Raw genomic sequence first — 22,629 nt, forward strand, 5'->3', positions numbered from 1 at the left:
TGAGGTTCTGTGTGGACATGTCTCTTAGGGGCCACAATTCAACCCACTACAGTCCACCCTTTTGTCCCCAAACTTCATGTCCATTCTGTATGCAAAATCCATTCACCTCATCTCAACACCCTGAAAGTCTCAACTCATTACAATGTGAATTTTTAAGCCCAACTCATCTAATATCATCACCTCAGAAAGTCCCAAATCTCAGTATCTCAACCATCTAAATTAGGTATAGGTGTGACTCTGGGTATGATCCATCTGGAGTAAAATTTCTCTTTATTTGTGGACCTGTGAAACCAGAAAACAAATTTTCTACTTCCAAAATACAGTTGTGGGACAAGCATAGCATGGACATAGCTTTTCTAAAAGGAAGAAAATGGAAGGAATAAAGGGATCACTAGTCATAATCAAGCTCAGAACCCACAAGGAGAAGAGAATAATTCTCAAGACCTGAGAATAATTCTCTGTGACTTGATCATCTGCCCTTTGGGTCCATGAAGGCACTGTAGACCCCTGTTTTGGGCCTGCTTCTCTAGCCTCTGCCTTTGTGTCTGTGGCTCTGTCTTTGGAGTCATTTTTCGTTTTCTTGAAGAGTAGCACGTGTTTGCAGCTGAGTAATTTTTATTTTTTTATTTTTTTATTTTTTTATTTTATTTTATTTTATTTTTTTGCTTTATAACAAATTTAATCAGTTATACATATACATATGTTTCCATATCCCCTCCCTTTTGCGTCTCCCTCCCACCCTCCCTATCCCACCCCTCCAGTCGGTCACAAAGTACCGAGCTGATCTCCCTGTGCTATGCGGCTGCTTCCCACTAGCTATCTACCTCACGTTTGGTAGTGTATATATGTCCATGCCGCTCTTTCACTTTGTCACAGCTTACCCTTCCCCCTCCCCATATCCTCAAGTCCATTCTCTAGTAGGTCTGTGTCTTTATTCCTGTCTTACCCCTATGTTCTTCATGACATTTTTTTTTTCTTAAATTCCATATATATGTGTTAGCATACAGTATTTGTCTTTCTCTTTCTGACTTACTTCACTCTGTATGACAGACTCTAGGTCTATCCACCTCATTACAAATAGCTCAATTTCATTTCTTTTTATGGCTGAGTAATATTCCATTGTATATATGTGCCACATCTTCTTTATCCATTCATCCGATGATGGACACTTAGGTTGTTTCCATCTCCGGGCTATTGTAAATAGGGCTGCTATGAACATTTTGGTACATGTCTCTTTTTGAATTATGGTTTTCTCAGGGTATATGCCCAGTAGTGGGATTGCTGGGTCATATGGTAGTTCTATTTGTAGTTTTTTAAGGAACCTCCATACCGTTCTCCATAGCGGCTGTACCAATTCACATTCCCACCAGCAGTGCAAGAGTGTTCCCTTTTTTCCACACCCTCTCCAGCATTTATTGTTTCTAGATTTTTTGATGATGGCCATTCTGACTGGTGTTAGATGATATCTCATTGTAGTTTTGATTTGCATTTCTCTAATGAGTAAAGATGTTGAGCATCCTTTCATGTGTTTGTTGGCAGTCTGTATATCTTCTGTGGAGAAATGTCTATTTAGGTCTTCTGCCCATTTTTGGATTGGGTTGTTTGTTTTTTTGTTATTGAGCTGCATGAGCTGCTTATAAATTTTGGAGATTAATCTTTTGTCAGTTGCTTCATTTGCAAATATTTTCTCCCATTCTGAGGGTTGTCTTTTGGTCTTGTTTATGGTTTCCTTTGCTGTGCAAAAGCTTTTAAGTTTCATTAGGTCCCATGTGTTTATTTTTGTCTTTATTTCCATTTCTCTAGGAGGTGGGTCAAAAAGGATCTTGCTCTGATTTATGTCATAGAGTGTTCTGCCTATGTTTTCCTCTAAGAGTTTGATAGTGTCTGGCCTTACATTTAGGTCTTTAATCCATTTTGAGCTTATTTTTGTGTATGGTGTTAGGGAATGATCTAATCTCATATTTTTACATGTCCCTATCCAGTTTTCCCAGCACCACTTATTGAAGAGACTGTCCTTTCTCCACTGTACATTCCTGCCTCCTTTATCAAAGATAAGGTGACCATATGTCCGTGGGTTTAACTCTGGGCTTTCTATCCTGTTCCATTGATCTATCTTTCTGTTTTTGTGCCAGTACCATACTGTCTTGATTACTGTAGCTTTGTAGTATAGTCTGAAGTCAGGGAGCCTGATTCCTCCAGCTCCATTTTTCGTTCTCAAGATTGCTTTGGCTATTCGGGGTCTTTTGTGTTTCCATACAAATTGTGAAATTTTTTGTTCTAGTTCTGTGAAAAATGCCAGTGGTAGTTTGATAGGGATTGCATTGAATCTGTAGATTGCTTTGGGTAGTAGAGTCATTTTCACAATGTTGATTCTTCCAATCCAAGAACATGGTATATCTCTCCATCTATTTGTATCATCTTTAATTTCTTTCATCAGTGTCTTATAATTTTCTGCATACAGGTCTTTTGTCTCCTTAGGTAGGTTTATTCCTAGATATTTTATTCTTTTTGTTGCAATGGTAAATGGGAGTGTTTCCTTGATTTCACTTTCAGATTTTTCATCATCAGTATATAGGAATGCCAGAGATTTCTGTGCATTAATTTTGTATCCTGCAACTTTACCAAATTCATTGATTAACTCTAGTAGTTTTCTGGTAGCATCTTTAGGATTCTCTATGTATAGTATCATGTCATCTGCAAACAGTGACAGCTTTACTTCTTCTTTTCCAATTTGGATTCCTTTTATTTCCTTTTCTTCTCTGATTGCTGTGGCTAAAACTTCCAAAACTAGGTTGAATAAGAGTGGTGAAAGTGGGCAACCTTGTCTAGTTCCTGATCTTAGTGGAAATGGTTTCAGTTTTTCACCATTGAGGACGATGCTGGCTGTGGGTTTGTCATATATGGCCTTTATTATGTTGAGGAAAGTTCCCTCTATGCCTACTTTCTGCAGGGTTTTTATCATAAATGGGTGTTGAATTTTGTCGAAAGCTTTCTCTGCATCTATTGAGATGATCATATGGTTTTTCTCCTTCAGTTTGTTAATATGGTGTATCACGTTGATTGATTTGCGTATATTGAAGAATCCTTGCATTCCTGGAATAAACCCCACTTGATCATGGTGTATGATCCTTTTAATGTGCTGTTGGATTCTGTTTGCTAGTATTTTGTTGAGGATTTTTGCATCTATGTTCATCAGTGATATTGGCCTGTAGTTTTCTTTCTTTGTGACATCCTTGCCTGGTTTTGGTATCAAGGTGATGGTGGCCTCGCAGCTGAGTAATTTTATTAGCTCTTTCCTGCCCATAGAATTCCAGAAGTCAGTTTTTTTTTTCCCCCACTTTGTCTAGTCTCTGTTCCTTTCAGAACAGTCTGGCCGTGTTTTTTCTGGTTTAATAATGCTCAAAAACCTGTGAGTCTCCTCTATATATTAAGGGTATCCACACAGTTAGAAAAGGTAGTTCTTCAGAGATCTTTCCAGGCTAATCCCATCTCTATTCCTGACTTAAGTTGAGATGATTAATTGGATCCATGAGTCACACACTTAATATCTTCAGTAAGTGGTTGCCCAGCTACACCCTTCCCCCTCTCCCTAGAGCACCCTTTTGTTATAATGGATTTCCTAATTTTAGCATCCTTTGCAATCTGGATAGGCTCAAATCATTAAGAGTTGTTTCCTTTTTGCTTAATGGTTCCTTCTTCAGTTTACCTCTTTCCTTTCCCTTTTTCCTATAAGCAGCAAGGAGTATCCAGGCTCACCTCAGCACTTTGCTTAGAAATCTCCAAGTTCACTGCTTCCAAGTTCTGCCTTCTACCTAACAGTAGAACACAATTCAGCTGAGTTTTCTGCTCCTTTCTAACAAGCATCACCATCTAGTTCTCAGTAACATATTCATTTCCCTCTGAGATCTCACCAGAAGCACCCTTAACATTTTTTTCCAACATTCTGTTCATAGTATATGTATTCTCTAAAGTAATAGTAGCTTTCTCTTTTTTGCTCCTCACTTCTTTCTGAACCTTCATTAGAATTGGTGAATACAGATATGTCTATATTTGTACCAACCATCTCTTCAAGGCAATCTAGACTTTTTCTATCATGCTTCTCAAAATTCATCCACCTTCTACCCATTTCCCAATTCTAAAGTTACTTCCATATTTTTAGGTATTTATTACAGCAGCACGCCACCTCTATATACCAAAATCTGTATTATTTTCTTAGATTTGGCATACCAAATCACCAGAAACTTGGTGGCTTAAAAGAGCAGAAATTTATTTTGCATGGTTCTGGAGGCCAGAAGTCCAAAATCACGGTGTCAGCAGGACTATGCCGTCTCTGAAGACTCAGGAAGAATCCTTTGTCTCTTCCAACCTCTGGTGGACCCAGGTGTTCTTTGATTTTTGTGTCAACATTACTCCAGTTTCTGCCTCCACCTTCACATGGCCTCCTCTTTCTGTTTCTTCTTTTCTGTCTAAGGATGATCTTCATTGAATTTAAGGCCCACCCTAATCCAGGGTGATTTCATCTCAAGATCTTTATATTAATTACATCTGCAAAGAAGTTTATTTCAAAAAGATCACATTCTTAGATTCTGGGTGGACATATCTTTTGGGGGCCACAATTCAGCCTACAACAGGGTCTTTAAGGTTAGTACCTGAATCCTTTTAAAAAATTGTTATTATTTTATATTTAAACAATTACCTTAAAATTTTCTTGTCTTAAAATATACATAACATAAAATTTATCATTTTAATCATTTAAAGTTTATAATTCAGTGGCATTAAGTACATTAACAGTGTTGTGTAACTATCATCACTATTTCATCCCAAACAGAAACTTTGTATGTACATTAAGGCATAACTCTCCATTGTCTTTCCCTCCAGCCCTTGATGTGTTTTCTGCCTATTCTAATCAGAATTTGCCTATTCTAGGTATTTCATATAAGTGAAATCATAAATATTTGACCTTTGGTGTCTTAGTTCACTTAGCATAATGTTTTCAAGATTTATCCATGTTGAAGCATGTATCAGAACTTCATTGTTTTAATGGCCTAATAATAGTCCATTGTATGTATGTAACACGTTTTGTTTATCTGTTGCTCTGTTGATTGACGCTTGGGTTGTTTCTACCTTTACATTGCTGTAACCATTGCCATACAAGTATCTGAGTTCCTGCTTTCAGTTGTCTTGAGTATGTACCAAGAAATGGATTTGCTGGGTCATATAGAAATTCTATGTCTGTCTTTTTGAGGAATCACCAGACTGCTTTCCACAGAGGCTGCACCAATTTCCATTCTTACTAGCAGCGCATGGGGGTTCTGATTTCTCTACATCCTCTCCAACGCTTGTTCTTTTCTTTTGGTAATAGCTATCCTAAGTGTGTGTGAAGTGGCATCTCATTGCGGGTTTTTTTCCCCAGTTTTATTGAGATATAATTGATGTACAGGACTGTATAAGTTTAAGGTGTACAGCATAATGATCTGACTTACATACATCATGAAATGATCATCACAGTAAATTTAGTGAGCATCCATCATCTCGTATAGATACAAACTTAAAGAAATAGAAAAAATTTTTTTTTCTTGTGATGAGAACTCTTAGGACTTATTCTGTTAACAACTTTCATGTGTAATATACAGCAGTATTAATTATATTTATCATGTTGTATGTTACATTCATTGTGGTTTTGATTTTTTTTCAAGTATAGTTGACTTACAATGTTCAGGTGTACAGTAGAGTGATTCCGTTATATATATATAATCTTTTTCAGATTCTTTTCCATTATAGGTGATTACAAGATATTGAATATAGTTCCCTGTGCTCTACAGCAGGTCCTTGTTGTTTATGTATTTTATATATGGTAGTATGTATCTGTTAATCCCAAATTCCTAATTTATCCCTCATTGTGGGTTTTTTTTTTGGTTTGTTTTTTGTTTTGGCCTAGCGGCTTGGGGATTTTAGTTTTCTGACCAGGTATTGAAGCTGGGCCCTTGGCAGTGAGAGCAGAATCTTTTTTAAAAATAAATTTAATTAATTAATTAATTAATTAATTTTTGGATGCATTGGGTCTTGGTTGCTGCGCGCGTGCTTTCTCTAGTTGTGACGAGCAGGGGATGTTCTTTGTTGTCGTCCACGTGCTACTCATTGTGGTGGCTTCTCTTGTTGCGGAGCATGGACTCTAGTTGCGTGGGGTTTAGTAGCTGTGGCTGTGGGCTCTAGAGTGCAGGCTCAGTACTTGTGGCACACGGGCTTAGTTGCTCCACAGCATGTGGGACCCTCCCAGACCGGGGATTGACCCCATATCGCCTGCATTGGCAGGCAGATTCTTAACCACTGTGCCACCACGGAAGTCCCAAGAGCACGGAGTCTTAACCACTGGACTGCCAGGGAAGTCCCTTGTTTACACTGTTTTGATTACTGTAGCTTTGTAGGAAGTTTGAATTGGAAAATGTAAGTCCTCCAACTTTGTTTTTTGGTTTTTTTTTTCAAGATTGTTTTGGTTACTTGGGGTCTTCTAAAATTCCGTATGAAATTTAGGATTTTTTTCTGTTTCTGCGAAAAGTGCCATTTGAATTTTGATAGGGATTGCATTGAATCTTTTAATCTCTTGGGTAGTATTTTTCATCCCAACACTATTAAATGTCCCAATAAATGGGATGTCTTCCAATTTATTTAGGTCTTCTTTAATTTCTTTCAGCAATGTTTTGTACAAGTCTCGCAGTGTGTAAGTCTTACACCTCCTTGGTTAAATTTGTCGAAGTATCAGTGAGCGTAATACACCACATTGATAGAATGAAGGAAAGAAACACATGATCATATTTGTCGATATGGGAAAAAAAAGCATTTGAAAAAAAAACCAACACCTTTTATAAAAGCACTCAAGAAACTGGAATAGAAGGGAACTTTCTCAACATGATAAAGGCCATATGTGAAAAATCGTAGCTAACATCATATTTGATGATGAAAGACTGAAAATTTTTCCCCTCAGAATAGGAATAAGACAAGGATGCCCTATTTTGGCATTTCTACTCAATGTATATGAAGTTTTAGCCTGAGCAGTTAGGCAAGAAAGAAATAAAAGACATTTAAACTGGAAAGAAAGAAGTAAAACTGTATTTACAGAGGACATGATCATGTATGTAGAAACCTCTAAAAATCTACCCCCCACCAAAATCAAACCCTGTGAGAAATTCAAAAAAGTTCAGGGTAAAAAAATCAACACAAAAAATCAGTTGTATTTCTATACACTAGTAATGAACAATCCTGAAAGGAAATCAAGAAAATGATTTCATTTATATTAGCATCAAAAAGAATAAAATACTTAGGCACCTGTATCCTTTTGACTTAACTCCAGTAGTCCTTGAAAGAGTCTTCCCTTTTTAGCCAAAAAGATGTTTCTAGGCTCATCCTCTACATTACCATTTCAGATTTGGAATTAACTCCAAGAACTTCCTTTCAGTGGGAAATGGTAGTTATAGACTACAGTTTGAACTCAGGCAAGTCTTTTGACTTTGGAGTTTTTTTGAGATGGTATCAGCTGTATATTTCCCATTCGCTGCTTTTCCTTCTGTTTCACCACTGAAATTCTCTTATTTAAAAAAAAAAATTTTATTGGAGTATACAGTTGTTGTGTTAGTTTCTACTGTACAGCAGAGTGAATCAGCTATATGTATACATATATCCCCTCTTTTTTGGATTTCCTTCCCATTTAGGTCACCGCAGAGCATTTAGTAGAGCTCCCTGTGCTATACAGTAGATTCTCATTAGTTATCCATTTTATACAGAGTATCGGTAGTATATATATATCAATCCCAATCTCCCAATTCATCCCACGCCCCGGAAATTCTCTTTAAGATCACTGAAATGATCTAATAATCTAATTGATGCTTCTTTAGAACTTTCCTTTTTTTTAAAATTAATTTATTTTTTTATCTTATTTTTGGTTGCGTTGGGTCTTTGTTGCTGCGCGTAGGCTTTCTCTAGTTGTGGCGAGCGGGGGCTACTCTTCCTTGCGGTGCGTGGGCTTCTCATCACAGTGGCTTCTCTTCTTCTGGAGCATGGGCTCTAGGCAGGCGAGCTTCAGTAGTTGTGGTGCGTGGGCTCAGTAGTTGTGGCACATGGGCTTAGTTGCTCTGCGGCATGTGGGATCTTCCCAGACTAGGGCTTGAACCCTTGTCTCCTGCATTGGCAGGCAGATTCTTAACCACTGTGCCACCAGGGAAGCCCCTCCTTTTTTGATCTTTGTTAGACATCTGACCCTATTGCCCACTCCTTCCTTGAAACTTCTCCCTTATTTATAAGAAGGCATTCGCATGGTTCTTCTCTTGAATTGCTTCTTTTCAGTCATTTTGACTCTTTGTTTGCCCAGTAGGACTTGTTCCCTCAGCCTGCATTTTTCTTGGGTAATCCCTTCTACAGTGATTTTAACCACTACCCATTAAATACATTATGTGATTTCCTTTCTTCTTTGCTTCTCTGTTGTCTCTAAAACTCAAAAGCAGTGTTTCCAAATGTGAGCTTTGACTTGTGTTTTGGTGTCTTACAAATATTGCTAAGTCACTATGCCGAAAATGGAAGAACTCTCTCTATCCTTGACAAGTACTTACTCTCCCAAACAGTGCTCTGTTCCTCCATAGCCTGTTTTTCTTCCTGTGTTCTCTCACCCAAGTTAGAAACTGAGTTATCTTGCTTCTTCCCTTTCTCTTATTAATCCAGTTTTTGTTTTTGATTTTGTTTATTTATTTATGGCTGTGTCGCATCTTCATTGCTGCGTGCTAGCTTTCTCTAGTTGCAGTGAGCAGGGCTACTCTTTGTTGCGGTGTGCGGGCATCTCATGGTGGTGGCTTCTCTTGTTGCGGAGCATGGGCTATAGGCATGCGGGCTTCAGTAGTTGTGGCTCGCGGGTTCTAGAGTGCAGGCTCAGTAGCTGTGGTGCTCAGGCTTAGTTGCTCTGCGGCATGTGGGACCTGGACCAGGGCTCAAACCCGTGTCCCTTGCATTGGCAGGCAGATTCTTAATCACTGCACCACTGGGGAAGTCCATTAATCCAGTTTTAATTGGTAAGTCTTGTTGAGATTATCTGATATGATTTTAATTAAATTAATTAAATAATAAAAATTAAATTTATTTTTTAAAATTTATTTTGGTTGCTTCGGGTCTTAGTTGCGGCACGTGCGATCTTTTGTTGTGGCGGGCGGGCTTAGTGGCCCTGTGGCATGTGGGATCTTAGTTCCCCGAGCAGGGATCAAACCCGAGTTCCCTGCATTGGAAGGCGAATTCTTAACCACTGGACCACCAGGGAAGTCCCATGATTTTTTAAAAAAATTTATTTATTTTTTTGGCTGTGTTGGGTCCTTGTTGCTACGTGTGGGCTTTCTCTAGTTGCGGCAAGTGGGGTCTACTCTTCGTTGTGGTGCGCAGCCTTCTCGTTGTGGTGGCTTCTCTTGTTGCAGAGCACGGGCTCTAGGCACGCAGGCTTCAGTAGTTGTGGCACACAGCTTCAGTAGTTGTGGCGCAGGGGCTTAGTTGCTCCGTGGCATGTGGGATCTTCCCGGACCAGGCATCGAACCCGTATCCCCTGCATTGGCAGGTGGATTCTAAACCACTGTGCCACCAGGGAAGTTCCAACTCTCGTTTTTTTATAAGGTGATTGATCCAGAAATACTAAGTTTTCAATCTTGTTGAAAGTCTTGGAAGTCCCAAGTCCCATGATTTTTAAAACTTTATTTCTCCTGCCACCACCGTAGTTCTGGTACTTGTTTTACGTGCTTTGTCTTTTTACTTTCTTTGCCTTTATGACTCGTTTTCCCTTTCCGTTCTCTACTGTTTCCTTTACCCCATTCATTTTATACGTTGGAGACTGATTTATCTTCAGAACTGAAAATCTGTTCATCTATAAGGTAACACATTGGCTCCCTCACTACTATTCTAATTCTCCAAGATAGGTACTCTTTGGATTCTCTCCGTGTGGCAAGCGGCAGGTTGCCTCACAGCTCTTATTCTCATCCTAGAAATTTACTTTTCCTTCATGGGAGAATTTCTTTTTGGTTATCTCTGCTACTATCATGTTAGCTTTGGTAGGGGTTCTGCTTGGGCTCTGCAGCCCAAATGTGGAGACAGAATCTTTGCTTAGTTCCACCCAACACAGCTGAGATCAGGCTATGACTTTTACACAAGGCTATTAAAAGTTTAGCATAGTAGGAGGAAATTAGAAAACAAATACAACTGGCTCTTATATATGGCTGATCTAGGAGAAATGGGCAACATTTATCTACTAAGCCTTCAGCTTGTCTAGTGAGCCGAGGATATCTTTTCTTGGGAACTTGGAAGCAGTTTGAGATCTGGGGGAAAGAACTCTTTCCCCCCTCTTTCTAAGGAGCTAACATCCTGAACTATAATTTCTTGTTTTTTTGGCTGACTCACATTAAGAATAGCAGTGCACTTCAGGAGATTCAGTCTCCTTTCTTCGGAGATGTAGTGTCATGTTAGTCTTTGGCTCCAGTGGAGCAAATAGATCAACATTAGTGTAAGAGAGATTGGTTCATTCAACAAATATTTAAGACACATTTCACACATGGTTTTAGATGCTAGAGAAATAATAATGAACAAAAGAAAAAGTCAAGATTCGTGCTAATGGGGGGGGGCAAGATAGAAAATAAACAAGAAATTGATAAAGTAATTTTAGGTAGTGAAGAACATAAGAGAGCACAGGATAATATGATAGTGAGTGATTGAGGTGGGAAGAAACAATGTTAGATATTTCTCTGAGAAGCAGTTTGTGGTATTCAAATATGAGCTCTTAAAAAGATTCCTTTAACTCCTGTGTGCAGGATGAACTTCAGGGAGCAAGGTGGGCAGCAGGGTCAGTTAGGAGGCTCTTTGGGTGTAATCCTTGTGTGAAGAAGGTAACCATTGTTTGGGGTAGGTGGAGATGGTGAGAATTGGTTGTGATACATTTTGGAGATGGAGTCAGTAGGACTTGTTGATGGACGAATGTAGGAAAATAAAGAAGACTGCTGACCCCTGGGTTTTCACCTTGTTAAACTAGATAGTTGGTGGCACCATAAACTGAGGTGGGAAAACTGGAAAAGAATATACATAGTAATGGGGATGAAGGAGGAAACTATTATTACTTTATATAACAACTTCATTATAAAGTATAGGTTAGAGTTTCTCAATCTCAATACCATTGACATTTTGGACCACGTAATTGTTTGTTTGGGGCAGGGCGAATTGTTCTGTGCATTGTGGATGTTTAGCAGCATACCTGCTCTCTATCAACTACATGCCAGTAGCCCTCATTCCCCATTTGTGAGAACTAAAAATATCTCCAGGCACGGCGAGATGTCTCCTGAGGGGCAAAATTGCCCCTGGTTGAGTACCAGTTCTCTAGATATTTTTACCATATATCCTAAAGACCTGTCCAAATTGTTCCAACTACTTCTCATTCCATTCTCTTATATAAATTCTGATAATACAGCCACATTGATTGACAGGCCATTTTTCTTAACCTTCGTGCCTTTTTAAAAATCATAATATTTTATTCAGGCATAACTACTACTTATATAATTTTGTGTCCTGAATTTTTTAACCTAAATTTTTGTCCTAAGCACTGCTTCTGTTATTAAAAATATACTTGTTAACATAATTTTAATGGCATTGTAATATTATTTCCTACAGAGAAACCATAATATAGGAATATTCTCCAGTTCTTAGGTTGTTTAAAATTATTTCCTATTAAAAATGAGGCTAAACTAGGGGAAAATGCTGAGATAAAGGAGTGATAGACAAAGGGTTTGAGATTTCTTTCTGGGGTAATGAAAATATTCTAAAATTGATTGTGGTCATGGTTGTATAGCTGAAGATACTAACACTGATTGAATTGTGCACTTTAAATAGGTGAATTATATGGCATGTGAACTGCATCTCATTGAAGTTGTTACTGGAAAAGGCTAAAGCAAACAGTATTATGTGTAATTTTTGTCTGTAACTGTAGAAGTGAAATTATTGATTCAAGGCATGTGAAAATATATGTAAGGTTTATTGAGGTAACATTTATATAGAGTAAAATTTACGCTTCTTATTGTACAATTCAGTAAGTTTTGACAAATACATATATTTCAATGACTACCAACATAGTCAAGATGTAGAACAATTCCATCAACCCCCAAATTCCTTCATGTTCCTTTACAGCTAGCCTGTCCCCTACCTCTAGCCCCGATCTGTTTTCTTTTCTGTAATTTTGTGTTTTCAGAAAGTTGTATAAATGACGTAATACAGTATGCAGCCGTATGAGTTTTGCTTCTTTCACTTAGCATAATGTATTTGAGATTCATCTGTATTGTTGCATGCATCAGCAGTTGCTTTTTATTGGTGACTAACGTTCTATTTTATGGATGTAGCACAATTTGTTTATCCACTTGCCAGTTGAAAGACAATTGTATTGTTTATAGTTTTTGGTGTTTATGAATAAAGTCATAATATTTGCCTATAGGTTTTTAAAAAATACTATATTATAGTAAGAATGTACTTAATACAGTAAGAACATACCTTTAACAATTTGCTGTTTCAAAAATTTTAAAGCAAAGTATACAAATGGGAAAAAAAAACTCTTCATAAGTTTATTATGTTGGGTATAACTTTTTTTTGGCCACACTGTGTGCAGCATGTGGAATCTTAGTTCCCCAACCAGGCGTTGAACCTGTGCCCTCTACAGTGGAAGCCCGGAGTCTTAACCACTGGACCACCAGGGAAGTCCCTGGGTATAATTTCTTTATATTTGTTCAAACTTAACCCTTTCCACAATGAATTTGGGGCAGTTCATAAAAAGATATATGAAAAAAAGATTAAAAGAAATAAGGACAGGGGAGGTGGGAGCAATTAGGAGGGTGGGATTGACACATATACACTATTGATACTATGTATAAAATAGACAACTAATGAGAACATACTGTATAGCACAGGGAACTCTGTGTAATGCACTGTGGAGACCTACATGGGGAGGAAATGCAAAAATGAGGGGATCTGTGTATATGTATAGCTGATTCATTTTTCTGTACAGTAGAAACTAATACAACATTGTAAAGCAACTATACCCCAATAAGAATTAATTTAAAAAAGAGTAGAAACCGGGCTTCCCTGGTGGCGCAGTGGTTGAGAGTCCGCCTGCCGATGCAGGGGACACGGGTTCGTGCCCCGATCCCGGAAGATCCCACATGCCGCGGAGCGGCTGGGCCCGCGAGCCATGGCCGCTGAGCCTGTGTGTCCGGAGCCTGTGCTCCGCAACGGGAGAGGCCACAGCAGTGAGAGGCCCGCGTACAGCAAAAAAAAAAAAAATAAAAATAAAAAATAAAAAAGAGTAGAAACAGACTTAAAAAAGGACTGCAGTAGGAAAATACAGATAATTCTAATGTTGTGATTGATCAGAGAATATGATTACATAAGTGTGTGCCATTACTAACCGGAGCAAACATTACTGGATTCACTTAAAAAAACAGTATTTCTAGCAGTGATTCTAAAAGTAATTTCAGATGTGAATCTTCAGTAGGAGACACTGAGATATAAGGAACAATAACATTTTCTTTTTAACAGAAAACAACTGAATTTCTTGCTTATAGGTTTTTGTATACACATACATTTTCATTTTAGGTAAATAATTAGGTGTGGGACTGCTGTGTCATATAATGTTTCCTTACATTGCATTTTGAGAGTTATTTATGTATTTTGGATACAAATCTTAGGTGTGTGTTTTGCAAATATTTTTTCCTAGTCTATGGCTCAATTTCATTTTTTTAAAGTGTTTCAAAGAGCAGAAATTGAGATTGATGAATGTACGCACAGACACAAATTTAATTTTGTGGGAATCAGCACACAGATCACATCAAAGGACCCAGGAGAAAACATATCATGGTGTATTTCTTTTTCTTATTTTTTTCCAAAACAAGTAAATTTTTATTGAAGTATAGTTGATTTACAGTGTTGTGTTAGTTTCAGGTATACAGCAAAGGGATTCAGTTATATGTATATTTATCTATTTTTTTCAGATTCTTTTCCATTGTAGGTTATTATAAGATATTGAATGTAGTTCCCCTGTGCCATACAGTAAGTCCTTGTTGTTTATTGTATACAGAGCAGTGTGTATCTGTTATTCCCAAATTCCTAATTTATCCCTCCTCCCTTTTGCCTTTTGGTAACTGTAAGCTTGTTTTCTATGTCTGTGAGTCTATTTCTGTTTTGTAAATAAGTTCATTTGTATCATTTTTTTTAGATTCCACCTATAAGTGATATATTTGTTTTCTTTTCCAACTTGCTTCACTTAGTATGATAAATTCCAGGTCCATCCCTTTTGCTGCAAATGGCATTATTTCATTCTTTTTTTATGGCTGAGTAATATTCCTTTTTGTGTGTGTGTGTGTATATGTGTATATATATATATATATATATATATATATATATATATATATACATTTTCTTTATGCATTCATCTGTTGATGGACATTTAGCTTATTTCCATGTCTTCTCTATTGTATATAGTGCATGAATCTTTTTGAGTTAGAGTTTTCATCTTTTCCGGATATATGCCCAGGAGTGGGATTGCTGGATCATATGGCAACACTATTTTTAGTTTTTTAAGGAATCCCCAGACTGTTCTCCATAGTGGCTACACCAGTTTATATTCCCACGAGCAGTGTAGCAGGGTTCCCTTTTCTTCACACCCTCTCTAGCAATTATCATTTGTATGCTTATTGATGATGAGTGTTCTGACTGGTGTGAGGTGATATCTCATTGTAGTTTAGATTTGCATTTTTCTTAGTGATGTGGAGCATCTTTTCATGTGCCTGTTGGCCATCTGTATGTCTTCTTTGAAGAAATGTCTATTTAGGTTTTTTGCCCATTATTTTTTGTTGTTGTTTTTTATTTATTTGGCTGCATTGGATCTTAGTTGCAGCATCGGGATCTTAGTTTCAGCATGTGGGATCTTTCGTTGTGGTGTGCGGGCTTCTCTCTAGTTGTGGGGCGTGGGCTCCAGAGTGTGCAGGCTCAGTAGTTGTGACATGTAGGCTTAGTTACCCCACGGCATGTGGGATCTTAATTCCCTGAGCAGGGATTGAATCCGTGTCCCCTGCATTGGAAGATGGGTTCTTAACCACTGGACCACCTGGGAAGTCCCTGCCCATTTTTCAATTTTTTGTTTGTTTGTTTCTTTGGTATTGAGCAGTCTGAGCTGTTTGTAAATTTTGGAAATTAATCCCTTGTCAGTTGCATCATTTGCAAATATTTTCACCTATTCCATAGGTTTTCTTTTCATTTTGTTTATGGTTTCCTTTGATCTGCAAAAGCTTTTAAGTTTAATTAGGTTCCATTTATTTATTTTAGTTTTTGTTTCCATTATTCTAGGAGATGGTTCCAAAAAAATTATTGCTGCAATTTATGTGAAAAGTGTTCTGCCTATGCTTTCCTCTAGGAGTTTAGTATCTGGTCTAACACTTAGGTCTTCAGTCCATTTTGAGTTTATTTTTGTGTATGGTGTTAGAGAATGTTCCAATTTCATTGTTTTACATGTAGCTGTCCAGTTTTCCCAGTGCCACTTACTGAAGAGACAGTCTTTTTCCACTGTACATTCTTATTTCCTTTGTCTTAGATTAATTGACCATAAGTACATGGGTATATTTCTGGGCTCTTTATCCTGTTCCATTGATCTGTGTGTCTTTTTTTAAAAATCTGTTTGATTGCTGTAGCTTTGTAGTATAGTCTAAAGTCAGGGAGCGTGATTCTTTCAGCTCCCTTTTTCCTTCTCAAGGTTGTTTTGGCTATTTGGGGTCTTTTGTGTTTCCATACGAATTTTAAAATTATTTGTTGTAGTTCTGTGAAAGATACCATTGGTAATTTGATAGGGATTGCACTGAATCTGTAGATTGCCTTGGGTAGTATGGTTATTTTAACAATATTGATTATTTCTACCGAAGAACACAGTATATCTTCTTTCTTTTTTTAAATAACAACTCTATTTGTTTATTTATTTATGTTGACTGCACTGGGTCTTTGTTGCTGCGTGAGGGCTTTCTGTAGTTGCGGCGAATGGGGGCTCTTCTTCATTGTCGTGTGCGCCCTTCTCATTGCGGTGGCTTTTCTTGTTGTGGAGCATGGGCTCTAGGCGCTTGGGCTTCAGTAGTTGTGGCATGCGGGCTCAGTAGTTGTGGCTCACGGGCTCTAGAGCACAGGCTCAGTAGTTGTGGTGCATGGGCTTAGTTCCTCCGAGGCATGTGGGATCTTCCCAGACCAGGGATCAAACCCATGTGCCCTGCATTGGCAGGCGGATTCTTAACCACTGTGCCACCAGGGAAGTCCCCATTCAGTTTCTATCTATCCTAGACCTTTTGAAATAGAATTGAGGGAGAAAGTGGAAGATTGCAGAGTAGGAACCACTGGCAGTAGAATTTGGCTCTGGTCCTTACCAGTAACATGGTTTGTGTTTCTTTATGGGTAAAATGGAAATAAAGACACTCTAAGTCTTAGTAGTTTTCAGTAGGTTAGTGCACATGAAATACACCAGGTGGTGATTTCTAAAAGCAAAGGGGAAAGAGTAAGAACCAAGGGTAATGTCATGGAAGCCTTAGAAGTCATTGCCAGGAACTGGGAGTGAACATTACTCTTTTCTTTTCTTACATTCCATTCTATGTGACACTTGAATTATTTTAGAAGGAAATGTTTCCTCCAATTATTCTTTTATTCATCCCCTTTTTTCTCCTGAAATTGACTGATGTTTTTGGAAGTTCTCAAATTCCAATATATCTTAGTAACTTCTTTGCTTTTTTTATATGATCTTCATATGAGTTTTCATGAATTTATGTCAAAGTTGAAATGCTTCTCTAAAGATAGTTATAGAAAATATGCGTGTTTACTGACCTTCAGTTTTTCTTCACGTTTGATGCCTTAATATATGTATTAGAGAAGTAAGTACTTTTTTAACTGTAATTTTTATATATGGAAAATAATTTCATTTTAATTGGAAGAGTATTTGACCATAATGAAAAGTAAAAAAGGGTCCTGTGTCTATTAACAAAAGAAGATTTGCTTTATTCATTTCGTTGCCATTTGTTGGAAGGAAAGAATACAGAAAGGCCCCCAAATAATTATTTTTAGGGTTGTTGTAAGAAGTTTTATTTGGAAAAAAGCTGCTTGTTTAGTGTGAGGAATACAACTGTGTTTAAGAGGTTTCTACTTGATTACTACTTTTTTTCACCTTTGTTATGAAAATTTTCAAATATAAACGAATTGTTCAACTAATGCTCATGTATTCATTATTCATCTTTTTTAAGAGTCATCAATTTTCTGCCTCTTGTTTCATCGATTCCTGCCACATTTCTTTGCCTATAAAATTTTAAAGCAAATCCTGAATATATTTCTTTTCACCTATGAATACGTAAAGTATGTATTTCTAAAAGATGAATCTTTTTTTTACAAATCATAATCCTAAATAATATTATCACACTTAATAAAATCAGCAGTAATTCCTTAATATCACCTAATACTCTGTTCAGTTGTTGAAACTGTTTATTTCAAAAAGTTAGGAGCTTAAATGAGATTCGTGTGTTTCTAAAACAAGGTCTTTGGGTTGCTGTGTCTCTTCAGCCTCTTTTCATCAGTAAATCTCCCCCATTTAAAAAAAAGTGCCATTTATTTTTAGAAGACACTGTTTGATTCGTTTTGCAGCATTTCCTACATTCTGGGTTTTGCTGGTTATATCCTGGTGTCATTGAACATGTTCCTCCATCCTTATGTTCCCTGTAAGCTGTTAGAAGTATGATTGGATTCAGGTTCAAAAATTTTTTTTTTCCCATAGAGTTCTAGGTGGTGCTGTATTCTTCCTACGACACCCCTACTGGAAACACGACACTTTTAGTGATGTTTATCCTAGTTCAGGTGGTGTCAGCCTAATCCATATATTAAGAAATTCCCCTTCAGTTTTGACCTAATGGTTGTTTTTTGTTTTTTTAATTTTATTTTTGGCTGCCTTGGGTCTTAGTTGCGGCATGCAGGATCTTCATTGCAGAATGAGGGATCTTTTGTGTCACGCAGGCTCTTTGTTGCGGTGTGCAGGCTTCTCTCTAGGTGTTGTGCACGGCTCCAGAGTGCGTGGGCTCAGTAGTTGTGGCAAGAGGGCTTAATTGCCTCACGGCATGTAGGTTCTTAGTTCCCCGAGCAGGGATCAAACCCCCGTCTCCTGCATTGGAAGGTGGATCTTTTTTTTTAATTTTTAAAGAAACACTTTAAAATTTTCTCCCTTTTAATAAAAATTTATTTATTTATTTATTTTTGGCTGCACTGGGTCTTCGTTGCTGCGTGCGGGCTCTCTCTAGTTGAGGCAAGCAGAGGCTACTCTTTGTTGTGGTGTGCGGGTTTCTCATTACAGTGGCTTCTCTTGTTGTACGGTGGCTTCTCTTGTTGCGGAGCATAGGCTCTAGGCACGCAGGCTTCAGTAGTTGTGGTGCATGGGCTCAGTAGTTGTGGCTCACGGGCTCTAGAGCGCAGGCTCAGAAGGTATGGTGCACGGGCTTAGTTGTTATGCAGTGTGTGGGATCTTCCCGGACCAGGGATTGAACCCATGTCCCCTGCATTGGCAGGTGGATTCTTAACCACTGCTGCACCAGGGAAGTCCCTGGAAGGCGATTCTTTTTTTTTTTTTTTCTTTTTGCGGTATGCGGGCCTCTCACTGTTGTGGCCTCCCCCGTTGCGGAGCACAGGCTCCGGATGCGCAGGCCCAGCGGCCATGGCTCACGGGCCCAGCCGCTCCGCGGCATATGGGATCCTCCCAGACCGGGGCACGAACCCGTATCCCCTGCATCGGCAGGCGGACTCTCAACCACTGCGCCACCAGGGAGGCCCTGGAAGGCGATTCTTAACCATTGGCCCACCAGGGAAGTCCTTGACCTAATAGTTTTATTGTTCATTGATTAGTTCTTGATTCACTATTTCATTAGGGGTTATAAAATGATGGTTTCCTAATTCTTTTATTTTTCTGGTATCTGTTAGCTGTGATTATTTTATAGAGAAAAATTTTTTATTGTCAATTAGCTTCCTTGTTTCCTTATTACCTTGAAATATTGTTAATACAGAAAAGACAAGATAAATACTTTATTCTTGTATTTATCATTTTTAAGAATGAGTTGATGCCTCCACAGCCTCCACAAATGACGGTTGAAGGTTGTTTTTTCGGGGTGGGGGGATGAGGGAGCTATCCTGTTCAGTCATTAAAAATGGATTTATGTATTATTTATTGCATTGTATGTCAGTCTGTTGAATGTCTTTGGTCAGTAAAAGCCTACTCAATTAGCTCTTTAGTCGTTTTGTCATGACTTCAGTAGTCTTTGGTATTATACTTGCTTTCTGGTGCAAGATGAAGCAGCGTCATCTGTATATTCTCTGCTGTAGATCTGAAATCAGCTATTACTCCCAGGAGTCCTGGTTCCTTTTGTTCAGAAATGGTATTTAGAGACTGTAACACTTGATAACACTTTTTTTTTTTTTTTTTTTTGGCTGCGCCACACTGCTTGCGAATTCTTAGTTCCCTGACCGGAGATTCTAGAGCCTGGGCTCTAGAGCATAGGCTCAGTAGTTGTGGTGCATGGGCTTAGTTGCTCCATGGCATCTGGGGTCTTCTCGGACCAGGGCTCAAACCCATGTTCCGTGCATTGGCAGGTGGATTCCTAACCACTGCACCACCAGGGAAGTCCCCTCATTGTAGTTTTCATTTTCGTTTCCCAAATAATAGAGACGTTGATCATCTTTTCTTATGCTTATTGGCCATTTATATATCTTCTTGGGAGAAATGTGTGTTCAAGTCCCTTCCCCCCCACCTTTTTAATCAAATTTTATTTTTTGGTGGTGCCACACATTATGTGGAATCTTAGTTCCCCAACCAGGGATTCAACCCATGGCTCCTGCAGTGGAAGCGCGGAGTCTTAACCACTCGACTTCCAGGGAAGTCCCCTTTGCCCCTTATTGAATTGGGGTGGTTTTTTGTTGGGTTTTAGGAGTTTTATATATATTCTCGATGTTAATCCCTTACCAGAAGATTTGTAAGTACAGTTGACCCTTGAACAACATGGGCGTTGGGGCATCAACCCTCCATGCAGTTGAACATCCCTATGTAATTCATAGTTGTCCCTCTGTATCTGTGGTTTCTCCATATACGTGTAGTACTGTAGTATGTACTGTTGAAAAAATTCATGTGTAAGTAAACCCATACAGATCAAATCTGTGTTGTTCAAGGGTCAGCTGTATTTTAACCCATTCTGTGAATTGTCTTTTTTTTTTTTAAGGTGTTGGGAGTAGGAGTTTATTAATTTATTTTATTTATTTTTGCTGTGTTGGGTCTTCGTTTCTGTGCGAGGGCTCTCTCTAGTTGTGGCAAGCAGGGGCCACTCTTCATTGCAGTGCGTGGGCCTCTCACTGTTGCGGCCTCTCTTGTTGCGCAGCACAGGCTCCAGACGCGCAGGCTCAGTAATTGTGGCTCACGGGCCCAGTTGCTCCGCGACATGTGGGATCCTCCTAGACCAGGGCTCGAACCCATGTCCCCTTAGCAGGCAGATTAACAGGCAGATTCTCAACCACTACGCCACCAGGGAAGCCCTGTGAGTTGTCTTTTTACTCTGTTGATACTGTCTTTTGATGCACAAAATTTTAAAACTCTCATGAAGTCTAATTTGTTTATTCTTCTGTTGCCCGTGCATTTGGTGTCATATCCAAGAAGTCATTGTCAAATGCAGTGTCATGAAGCTTTTGCTGTATGTTTTCTTCTAATAATTTTATGTTTTAGGTCTTACTTTTAGGTTTTTGATCTCTTTTGAGGTAACTTTTACATGTGGTGTGAGATAAGGGTCCAACTTAAGGGTCCAACTTCATTCCTTTGCATGTGGAGATCCAATTTTCCAATCATTTGTTGAAGATTGTCCTTTCCCCATTGAATGATATTGGCACAGCCTTGTTGAAATTATTTGACCACATACCTGAGGGTTTTTTTCTGAGCTCCTTGTTCGATCGGTCTGTATGTCTGTCTTATGCCAGTACCACACTGTTTTGATTACTGTAGCTTTGTAGTACGTTTTAAGATCAGGAAGTGTGAGTCCTCCAGCCTTGTCCTTTCTTTCAGGACTGTTCTGGTTATTTGGGGTCCCTTGAGATTCCATATGAATTTTGGGATGGTTTATTCTAGTTCTGAAAAAAAAAGTCACTGGAATTTTGATAGGGATTGCATTGAATCTGATTGCTTTGGGTAGTATTGATATTTTAACAATATTAAGTTTTCCAGCCCATGAAAACACCATGTATTTCCATTTATTTGTCTTATTTACTTTCTTTAAGAAATGTTTTATAGTTTTCATTGTATAATTTTTTCACTTCCTTGGTTAAATGAATTTCTGGGTATGGTTTTCTTTCTGATGCTATTGTAAATAGAATCATTTTTGTAATTTCCTTTTCAAGTTATTCATTATTAGTGTATAGAAATGCAACTGACTACTGATATTTGTGTATTGGCTTTGTATTTTGTGCTACTTTGCTGAATTCATTTATTCTAAAAATAATTTGTGTGTGTATAATCTGTAAGGTTTCCTACATTTAACATAGCATCTGAATCATCATCTGAAAAATTTTTATTTCTTCCTTTCCAATTTGGATGCCTTTGAATTCTTTTTCTTGCTATCTAGGACTTCCATTACTATGTTGTAAGTAAGTGGTAAGTGTGGGTATCCTCGCCTTATTCCTGTTAGTAGAGGAAAAGCTTTCAATATTTCACCATTTGGTGTGATGTTTGCTGTGGGTTTTTTTTTTTTTTTTTTTTCTTTTTGCGGTACGCGGGCCTCTCACTGCTGTGGCCTCTCCCATTGCGGAGCACAGGCTCCGGACGTGCAGGCTCAGTGGCCATGGCTCACTGGCCCAGCTGCTCCACGGCATGTGGGATCTTCCTGGACCGGGGCACGAACCCGTCCCCTGCATCAGCAGGCGGACTCTAAACCACTGCGCCACCAGGGAAGCCCTGCTGTGGGTTTTTATGTGTGGCTTTTATTATGTTGAGATAGTGCACTTTTTTAAAAACAATTTTTAGAAATATTTATTTGGCCGCGCCGGCGCTTAGTTGTGGCATGTGGGATCTTTGTTGCCATGTACGGGACCTTCGTTGTGGCCTGAGGGATCTTTTAGTTGCAGCATGCGAACTCTTAGTTGTAGAATGTGGGATCTAGATCCTTGACCAGGGATTGAACCCGGGTCCCCTGTATTCGGAGTGTGGAATCTTAGCCACTGGACCACCAGGGAAGTCCCAAGATAGTGTCCTTTTATTCTTAGTTTATTGAGTGTTTTATCATGAAATGGTATTATATTTTTTCAAAAAAAAATTTTTTTCTGCATCAATTGAGATGATTAGGTAATTTTTTTCCATTCTGTTGTTGTGTTATATTTTGTTGATCCATTTTCATATGTTGAACCATCTTTGCAATCTAGGAATAAATTCTACTTAGTCATGGTATATAATTCTTTTAATATGCTGCTGAATTTGTTTGCTAGTATTTTAAGGGTTTTTTCTTCAGTGTTCCTAAGGGATGTTGGTCTTTAGTTTTCTTGTAGTATCTTTGGCTT

The 22,629-nt window shown here is 38.4% G+C and overlaps 1 protein-coding gene across 9 annotated transcripts in view; it reads left to right on the forward strand.

Annotated features, from left to right (window-relative positions):
* The window catches only part of ZMYM4 (zinc finger MYM-type containing 4), a 181,361-nt gene that overhangs the window by 10,485 nt on the left and 148,247 nt on the right, over positions 1–22,629 (forward strand). For 4 of the 9 annotated variants that reach the window (XM_082613601.1, XM_082613603.1, XM_082613602.1 and 1 more), the window contains exon 2: positions 4,472–4,641. The exons of the other annotated variants lie outside the window; for them this stretch is intronic. The gene's annotated coding sequence lies outside the window, so the exon portion shown is untranslated. The remainder of the gene's footprint in view (positions 1–4,471; positions 4,642–22,629) is intronic. 9 annotated transcript variants of the gene reach the window in all.

This window comes from Mesoplodon mirus (assembly GCF_964341445.2).
Source record: "Mesoplodon mirus genome assembly, chromosome: 3".
NCBI lineage: Eukaryota > Metazoa > Chordata > Mammalia > Artiodactyla > Ziphiidae > Mesoplodon > Mesoplodon mirus.